This window comes from Cyprinus carpio, chromosome A18, assembly GCF_018340385.1.
Source record: "Cyprinus carpio isolate SPL01 chromosome A18, ASM1834038v1, whole genome shotgun sequence".
NCBI classification, from domain to species: Eukaryota; Metazoa; Chordata; class Actinopteri; order Cypriniformes; family Cyprinidae; genus Cyprinus; species Cyprinus carpio.
Window position 1 is genome coordinate 1,513,070 of NC_056589.1, and position 7,889 is coordinate 1,520,958.

A 7,889-nucleotide genomic window follows, 5' to 3' on the forward strand; every position below is an offset into this window, starting at 1 on the left:
GAGGATGTACAGATGGAAATTATGACAACTGATCTCCAGGAAGTGTTATTAACTCATAGGAAATGACAATTGACTTTGAACTAGATATAAATCAAAAATTGATGACCCTGTAAAAATCCACTGACTAAAGTAAAATCCACTGACTGGTTTCAGGTCGAGTCTGTATAAGAAAGAACATGGAAATGTTAATTTGAAGCAAGCTGACATTGGTTTTACTATTGTGGAAAAAAAGTGGTTCAACCCTGTTACCCAAACAGATCAAATAGATATTTAAACAGATCAAATAAATATTTTTTAGCGAGAGAAAGCCAAGCACCTTCTTTCAAAGACATTAAAAATGGTCACCATGTTGACTTATTTTGAAAAATAACTTCATTGTGATGCTGTAACTGAAATATAAGTGTGTGATTTCTTTACAGGCTGACCGGAAGAAACCTGAAGTTCATACTACATAAACAAAAGATGAAACATAAAACATATGTAGAGCATGGGGTTAAACCACAGCTGCGCTATTGCAGAAACCTGATGGTAATAAATAGAAACTCACAGCCAGCTGCCATATCTATAATTGATGGTCCCTTTGAATAAAACAGACACGTTTGAAATAGAGATGCCTATATTCCTTCATACTCTTTCAGCTCAAACTCACTCTTTCCAGTGGAAAGGTTATGGATCTCTAAGCGGTGGTTGAGGTGGGAAATAGAGTGTCATAAGATACAAGACATAACACAGATGTGGACCACATAACATGTAAACAAATTCAGGAGTCCCCTAAATCTATATTTCATCATCCCAATGCCTATTGATCACTGTCCCTCTATGCTGGGATATCTGGCATGCTGAAAAGGGAATAATTTAGGTGTTAAATTTAAATTTGTCTCCATTTCATTTATTGTTTTTCATGAATTGACATTTTAGCTTGTGTGCAGTTATTTTTATGCACTTGAATATTTTTTGCTACTTCCTTACTAATGACTTAATGTCATTTGCAACCTTTTTTTATATTTTACAATCTTTATGTATTACATAAATATGCTATGCTTTATATGAGATCATAAAAACTGACTAAATTGTAACTATTTTTATGGAAATAAAGTCAGGGGTTTTATCAGGTTAGTTTTGTCTGGTCTCTTAGCCTCCTTTTTCTGTAAGGCCTAGTGCAAACAGTTCCTACACTGTTTTTTGTTTTGTTTTTTCCTCAATTTCTTAATGTCTTTTTGAGTTTAAATTAGACTAATGGACTTCTGCTTTTGCTCAAACTTATCATTTTCATGAGAAAAGTAGCAATGTATGATTTGTAAAGTCCATAAACAGTTGTGAAACCTGAACGCTCCTGTTTCTATTCATTTTATTACCACAGAAAAAAAAGTGACCAGGACAATTTTTTAAAACACCTTGTTTTTGTGTTCCAGAGATTAAAGAAAGACTTACATATTTGACACAATATAAGGCTGAGTGATGTCAGATTTGGCTGCAATTGCATTATGTAGGTTTGTGACATCACAGAAATCGCACTGGTATGATTTCAGTTCAATTAAGGTATGTAAATGACATTTGAAAATCTTAAAATTTTAAAAAGTGCCTTTAAATGAACTGGCAGCTTAAAGCTCAAGATTTAAAAAACTGACAAATGAATAAGAAAAAACTTAAATGTAGTTAAAATGGGTGAGAAAAAAGTTACCCTAAGAGAATTCAACTCACATTTATATTAGACTTTTCAAATAATTTTAAAGTGAAATTGGAACAAAAGAAAGTGTTTATTTTTGTTTTCACTTCCATTTCCAAGTACAAAGAGGCTTATCTTAATAATGTTAATAATAAAGCTATGTAATCCATAAAATGAAATGATGGCAATGCTACAGTGTCGATAAATATCAGACTAAAAGCATATTTAAGTCTCTCAGAACTAATCCTCTGTTAATTTCTGTTCATTTCAATTGCAAGTACCAAAGTGCAGTTCCTTCATGTAAAGAATTCAAAGTGAGGTTCACTCGCCTTCTTTTCATCCAGAGGTCAACAACAAACTCTTTGGTGCTCATTGAATTGCAAATTCTGCTCACAACACGTGAACTCATACCAAACCTCCTTGATAAATATTAACATTTCTCAGGTGGAACAACAATTAGAAAAGAACATGTAAGCATGTTATACTTGTATAAACACCATTAGCTTCAAAGTGCCACAAATGCATTCTCCCAAGCACCCCTCCATCTATTCATGCACTTAGAACAAAATCAATATATTGCCTTTGTTGTCAACCATTCTAGAACCTTAATAAGATAATCCCATGAATTTAATCCTTGGATCACTCATAGTAGAGCACTTGAAGAAAATGAAGCCCTGTTGACAGGAGCCTATATATAAGAGGATCAGGCCAGGAGACCAATAGCACTGATTTCAGCCGTTGCGGTTATCTAAAGTGCTGTGTAAAAAAAGTCCAGCAAAAATTTACAACTCCGTGTACCAAGAGCTTGTCTATACAGAATGTGCAACCGTTGGTCACATAGTCAAAGGACTGGAAAGTGCTACCATTTCCAGGACTTGTAGCCTTCGTTGATAATGTCCAGTCTAAATGGTCAATGACTCTGGAGTCCAATTTTTGTCTGATTTTTTTCTGCATCAGTTTGCAACACCCTGTGGGGCCTCAGGTATCAGGGAAGCAAAAAAGGCTTTGAACAACACCCAGGCTGTCCATAGGATGGGTGTTCTAACTGGGGGAACAGGCACTGCCGTCATGGCGGGTTCAACAACACCGGCTCCCTCCACTTCAGCATTGGGCGGCACTTCAAAACAAAATGAGAATAAATAAGCACATATATGCCTACACACTCCACTTATTCAAGTAAAACTAATTCTTTTCCTCATTTGCTTTCTTAAAAATAAACTATGTCTCACAGGTCCTGGATGTCTATCCTCATTTTGGTTTTGTTGGTTCTGAATGACCTCTGGTGCTGGCTGATTGTGAGGCCTGGCTTGGGGTCTCCGTCTAAAATGAAACCAGCCTGCTGTGTGTCTGAAAGAAAGAATAAAAAAAAAAAACATTAGAATAGCAACAAAAAGGCATTCAGGCCCCCATGAACTCCATTTCCATTAAAATGACAACATGCCACAAAATATACTCTGCTCATTTATACATTACTAACTAACGAGAGGGTGGCTCAGACTGTTTTTATGGCAGGTTGGGTCAGGTTTGTAACATGGAGGATGTCACACAATGATTGCTGGAGCGCCACGCACTGGTCTACAGAGCAGTCTAACTGCCACGTTTGCAGAGATAAAGTTGCAGAAGTTAATTTTTACCAGTCTGAAAACCAGTTATAACAGCTGGAGATTAAAAAAATAATCCCAGAATACCCCAACCGATCTGCAGTGATATACAAGCAGATGTTTTCTTTCTGATCAGAGAGAACCCTTTGTCCTTCTGCTCATTTCCCACTTGCATAAACTACTCATTCCTTTCACATTGCTCAGGAATGCATGTGAGTTTGTACGCTGCCAAATGGCTCAGAGTGTGAAGCTACATAACTGGAGGTGTAACTGTTTACAGACTCCATCAAGAACCCATTTACAGATCCCACATACAGCGAAACCAAATAGTCTGATTTCTGAATTAATTACTTCTAAGAGATGCTAATTTTTGTGAGTCAAAAACATACAGCAGAACCAGTGTAGTGCATTTCTTAAACAAATGACTCTTATTCACTGGCTAATTTTGTGAATTACAAACCTACCAAATCCCCCAAAAAAGACTCACAATCCATAACCACAAGTTTGTTTACAAAAAAACATTTGGTGTTTTAGTTAAACTTACAGATACATAATAACCAGGCTGCTCATGACCAGGATGAAGCGGCTCACGCTGGAATAGAAGTACACAATGCTCAGGAAGACAGCCAATCGGGATGCGGTGTACACCCAATCTAGCCAATCGCGGTTCATGTCCTCCTCGTCTTCCATCACAGGACCACCCTGTGCATTCATTCGCAGATTCTGATTGGCTCCTTCGGGGTTGATGAATGCAGGAGCTGGGGCATTCTGATTAACTGGCAGGTCGTTGATGGGGCCTTGATTGGGTAGAGCTGCAGGTACAGCAGCTTGATGAGGACCAACAGGGAGTGAGGAAGCAGGGGCGGCCCATTGGAGTGGAGGTGGCAGCTGCCATGGCAGCGTGACTGAAAGACACATCACAGCATTAAACACAGTCAGACGGTTCATTCGCATAATGAACACCAGTGTAATAGTCTAGTAGACCTGTACAATTAATCATAAACCAAATCATGATATTGGTTTTTAATTTAAATAGCTAAGTTAAAAAAACTGGAAAGCTAAAATATATAAGTATTTTTGATTTTACAGTTAATATATACAATCAAGTTATTTTATTATATAATTTTTCTTAAATACTCTTTATTTTACAGGGAAATATTAGAATAGTAATATATTTCTTTTTCTGTTTATTTTTTGTTTAGTAATATATAATACAGTTAAAACTTGTGAAGCCCTACAATCAAGCATTTTAAAATCACAATTTTAATAAGAAAAATCATTCAATTTTCCCCCCAAATTCTGCAGCCCTATACTGTAGTATGTCCACGTAGGGTGTACTTACTATTGCATGTAGTACTGGCGGACATACATCTGCTGCAACCACAGGAGCTGTTGTGGACTGTAAAGGGAGTATGTGGGAAAAGCTGGGTGGGCCATGGCTGCTGTTAAAGGCCTGCAAACGAAGGTAAACGTTGATTAACTAGTACAAAACACTACACACAATTTACACATTAACATGCATACACTTTCTATACTCATTGCACTGAATTTGAATTTGAAGGGAAAAGACAGGAACTCACATAGACGTATTAACACTAGATCCAGGCCAGGCGGCATGAGCTCGCTGTCTAAGGCCGTCCGTGGAGGGTACAGATGCCACGGATGGTCCTGAAGACTCTGAGCTTTGGCTAGCAGTTAGTGGGGAGGGCTGGGAACTCTGCTGCTGTGTTGATGTCACCTACACCCAAGATTTGAGAAGGAAGCATATTTGATTTTTGAGTAAGAAGACCAGAACAGGTGCAAGAGACTATGAAACTTCATTTGAAAACTGCTGCAGTGTTTGGTTTATGCAAACACGGATGCAGAAAGGAACAGGAAGTAAGCAGCTGCGTGGTGATATCTCCACCAAACTGAAACGAACACAAACTTCCCTTGAGAGACATTAGGCCTACAGATCTCAATTTCACTGAACATACAGTAAGCTGATCAAACATCCTGCCTTGAAGCTAAATTCAGGACATTACAACTAATAAGCAGAATGTCTGTTTTACATGTACCACTTAATAAGTCTTGCCACTTGGTAAAAGCCTAAAATAAATAGTAGATGGGAATAACACACCTTGGGTCTCGCTCCAAGTTGGGCAGCAGGCTGGGGTTTCACAGCACACACCAGGTGAAGAGTGGGCTTAGTCTCTGAAGGAGCCTGTTAAAAATAAAAAAAACGTTGAGTTTTTTTAGTACTTTTGGCAGAAGCATGTGGTAATGTGCTTTTTGATGTGGCAACGACATACATCAAGGGAAACATTATTTTGTGAAAGAGAAAGCTTTGACAGATTGGTAAACCACGTGACTGTCATTTTGTTTTGATCTCTGTGCAAACCTGCATCACACTTTTATGGCATATAAGTCTATCAGGTGACAGGCTTTGAACATGTAACAATAAATGTCCTATTTTCAAATTACCATCTCACATGCGAGGCAGCTGAGTGTCTCTAAACAGCTTTGAAATCGAACAGACTACAGCAGGTCATGGTAAGAGGATCAGGCTGAGGATACAGAACAGGAGGTGTTTTGTGGATCCACCCATTTTACTTTTTTTTTTTTTTTTTGCTTTGACAAACAATGAAAAAAAAAACAGCAGTGTTCTGCCAACACCCCTGCCTTTCAGTACAACTGATACATACACTGAATCTTTTTTTCTAACCCTGAATTATGTTCCGGGTCACAAAAAATATGGTCATGCTTTATTGCTACTCTAAATGTAGCCAAAAGTGATAATCAATCCCCAAAAAAAAAGGGTTAATTGTTTTCTGGTAGTTATTTCTGGATGCTGCTACTGGTTATAAAGACTATTGTAATTTAATTCATTTATTTTTTTTTAATAACCTAAAATCCATATGTATAATTAATGAGTTAGTTAAAATATAATTTTTTCAAATAAAATTAGAAACAATACATACAATAAATTATATACAAGACGTATATAATTATATATATATATATATATATATATATATATATATATATATATATAATATATATATATATATATATTATATAAATATATTTATATAAAAATATTTCTATTTTAAATCATTTAAAAATTATATTTCTAATAAAATAAAAATTATACGTTTCAAGATCATTACAGATCCAGTTTGTTTTTGCAAAATCAAATTTATATATACACACGCAAACATATATATATAAACACACACACACACACACACATACACATATATAAAGTATATAACATATACATTATATATATATATATATATATATATATATATATATATATATATATATATATATGTATATGTATGTATGTATAAGTAAACTAATAGCTGGAATTTGAATGGTTTTTAATGTCATTGTTGCAAGCAGGTAAAGATAAAATTCTGAAGCAAACAAACAAGTGTAAGATAATTAAAAACTTTGTATACAGGTCTGTTGTTGGAGTCATTTGTCAACCCTGAAATAAACAGAAAGCATCCCCACAGATGTTAAAAAGACCCTCACCTTTGAGAAAACATCTCTCAGAAGTAGGTTGTCCTGAAGCAGCTTGCCTGAGTAAATGAGTCTTTGGTCTTTCTCAGCCTGTGAAAACGAGTACAAATGTCAAACATGGCCTAGAAACTCCATTTACACCATGGTATTTATCTTATGTTTGGGAGAAGTAAAACATTTTTTAGAGGAAATGCATTCAGTGTATCTCTTCACAATCAAAGTTTGCACACGTACCTACTCAATTTGTGTCCATGTAACGCAGTTACACAGCATAGGAATAATGTGCTAAATTATTAATTACCTAACAATATGAAAGCAGTCTAGAGACTTATGGAGTGCAAATTCATCTTGTTTATAGAGGGCAAATGAATGTTATTTCCAGTAGCGTTCAGCCATACTGGCTTTGTGTTGTCTGTTGAGGAATGCTAACAGTTCTCTAAGTGTAAAACGATATCTATAGGAGAAGAAACCAATCCAGACCTACCGGGTTGGTGGGATAAACCTTGGAAAGGTGACATTTGAGGTCTTTCACTGTCCAGTCCACGCGCACTCCCTCGATCAACTGATCGCCGTGAAACTGATTAGGCGTCTTAATGACCAGCGAGATCGTCGCCTTATCCGACACCTCAGAATTTTCCATTTCCTTTTTTATTCAAACCAGCTAGAACTATATTAAGAAACGCATACAATTTCGAAGACTTCGCGACTCGATCAGTCAATAGGACAAAAGACGACAGTGAAAAGTAGAGAGGTTCCTGATTCAAGAAGTTTCGGGTTGGGCATAAGCCATGAAGTATTTGCGTGTGTTGTTTCCAAACACACTGTGGCCGCCTGTGATTGGCTGAAACGAGCTCGCGTTCAGACGTGGAACCAGTCCTGAAGGCACACGCACTGCGCATGCGCACTGAGAAAAGGCCGTCGTATTTTTTTTACGTTGTATGCTGAAAAAGTTGTGATTGCATCAGATGGCTCATGTCCTATGCTCTTAATACGTACAGTTTTACTGAAATATGAGTGTATTTTGATGGTTTTAATGTGTGCTGTAAGCAGTGGGTATAGTGGTGCGATAATCTTAATTTATGCCCCCATTTTTTTTAAGTAGCTCAGAAAAG

The 7,889-nt window shown here is 36.6% G+C and overlaps 1 pseudogene; it reads right to left on the bottom strand.

Moving 5' to 3' along the window:
- Positions 1-1,767: 1,767 nt before the first annotated feature.
- Positions 1,768-7,623, bottom strand: LOC109109946 (annotated as a pseudogene).
- Positions 7,624-7,889: the final 266 nt, after the last annotated feature.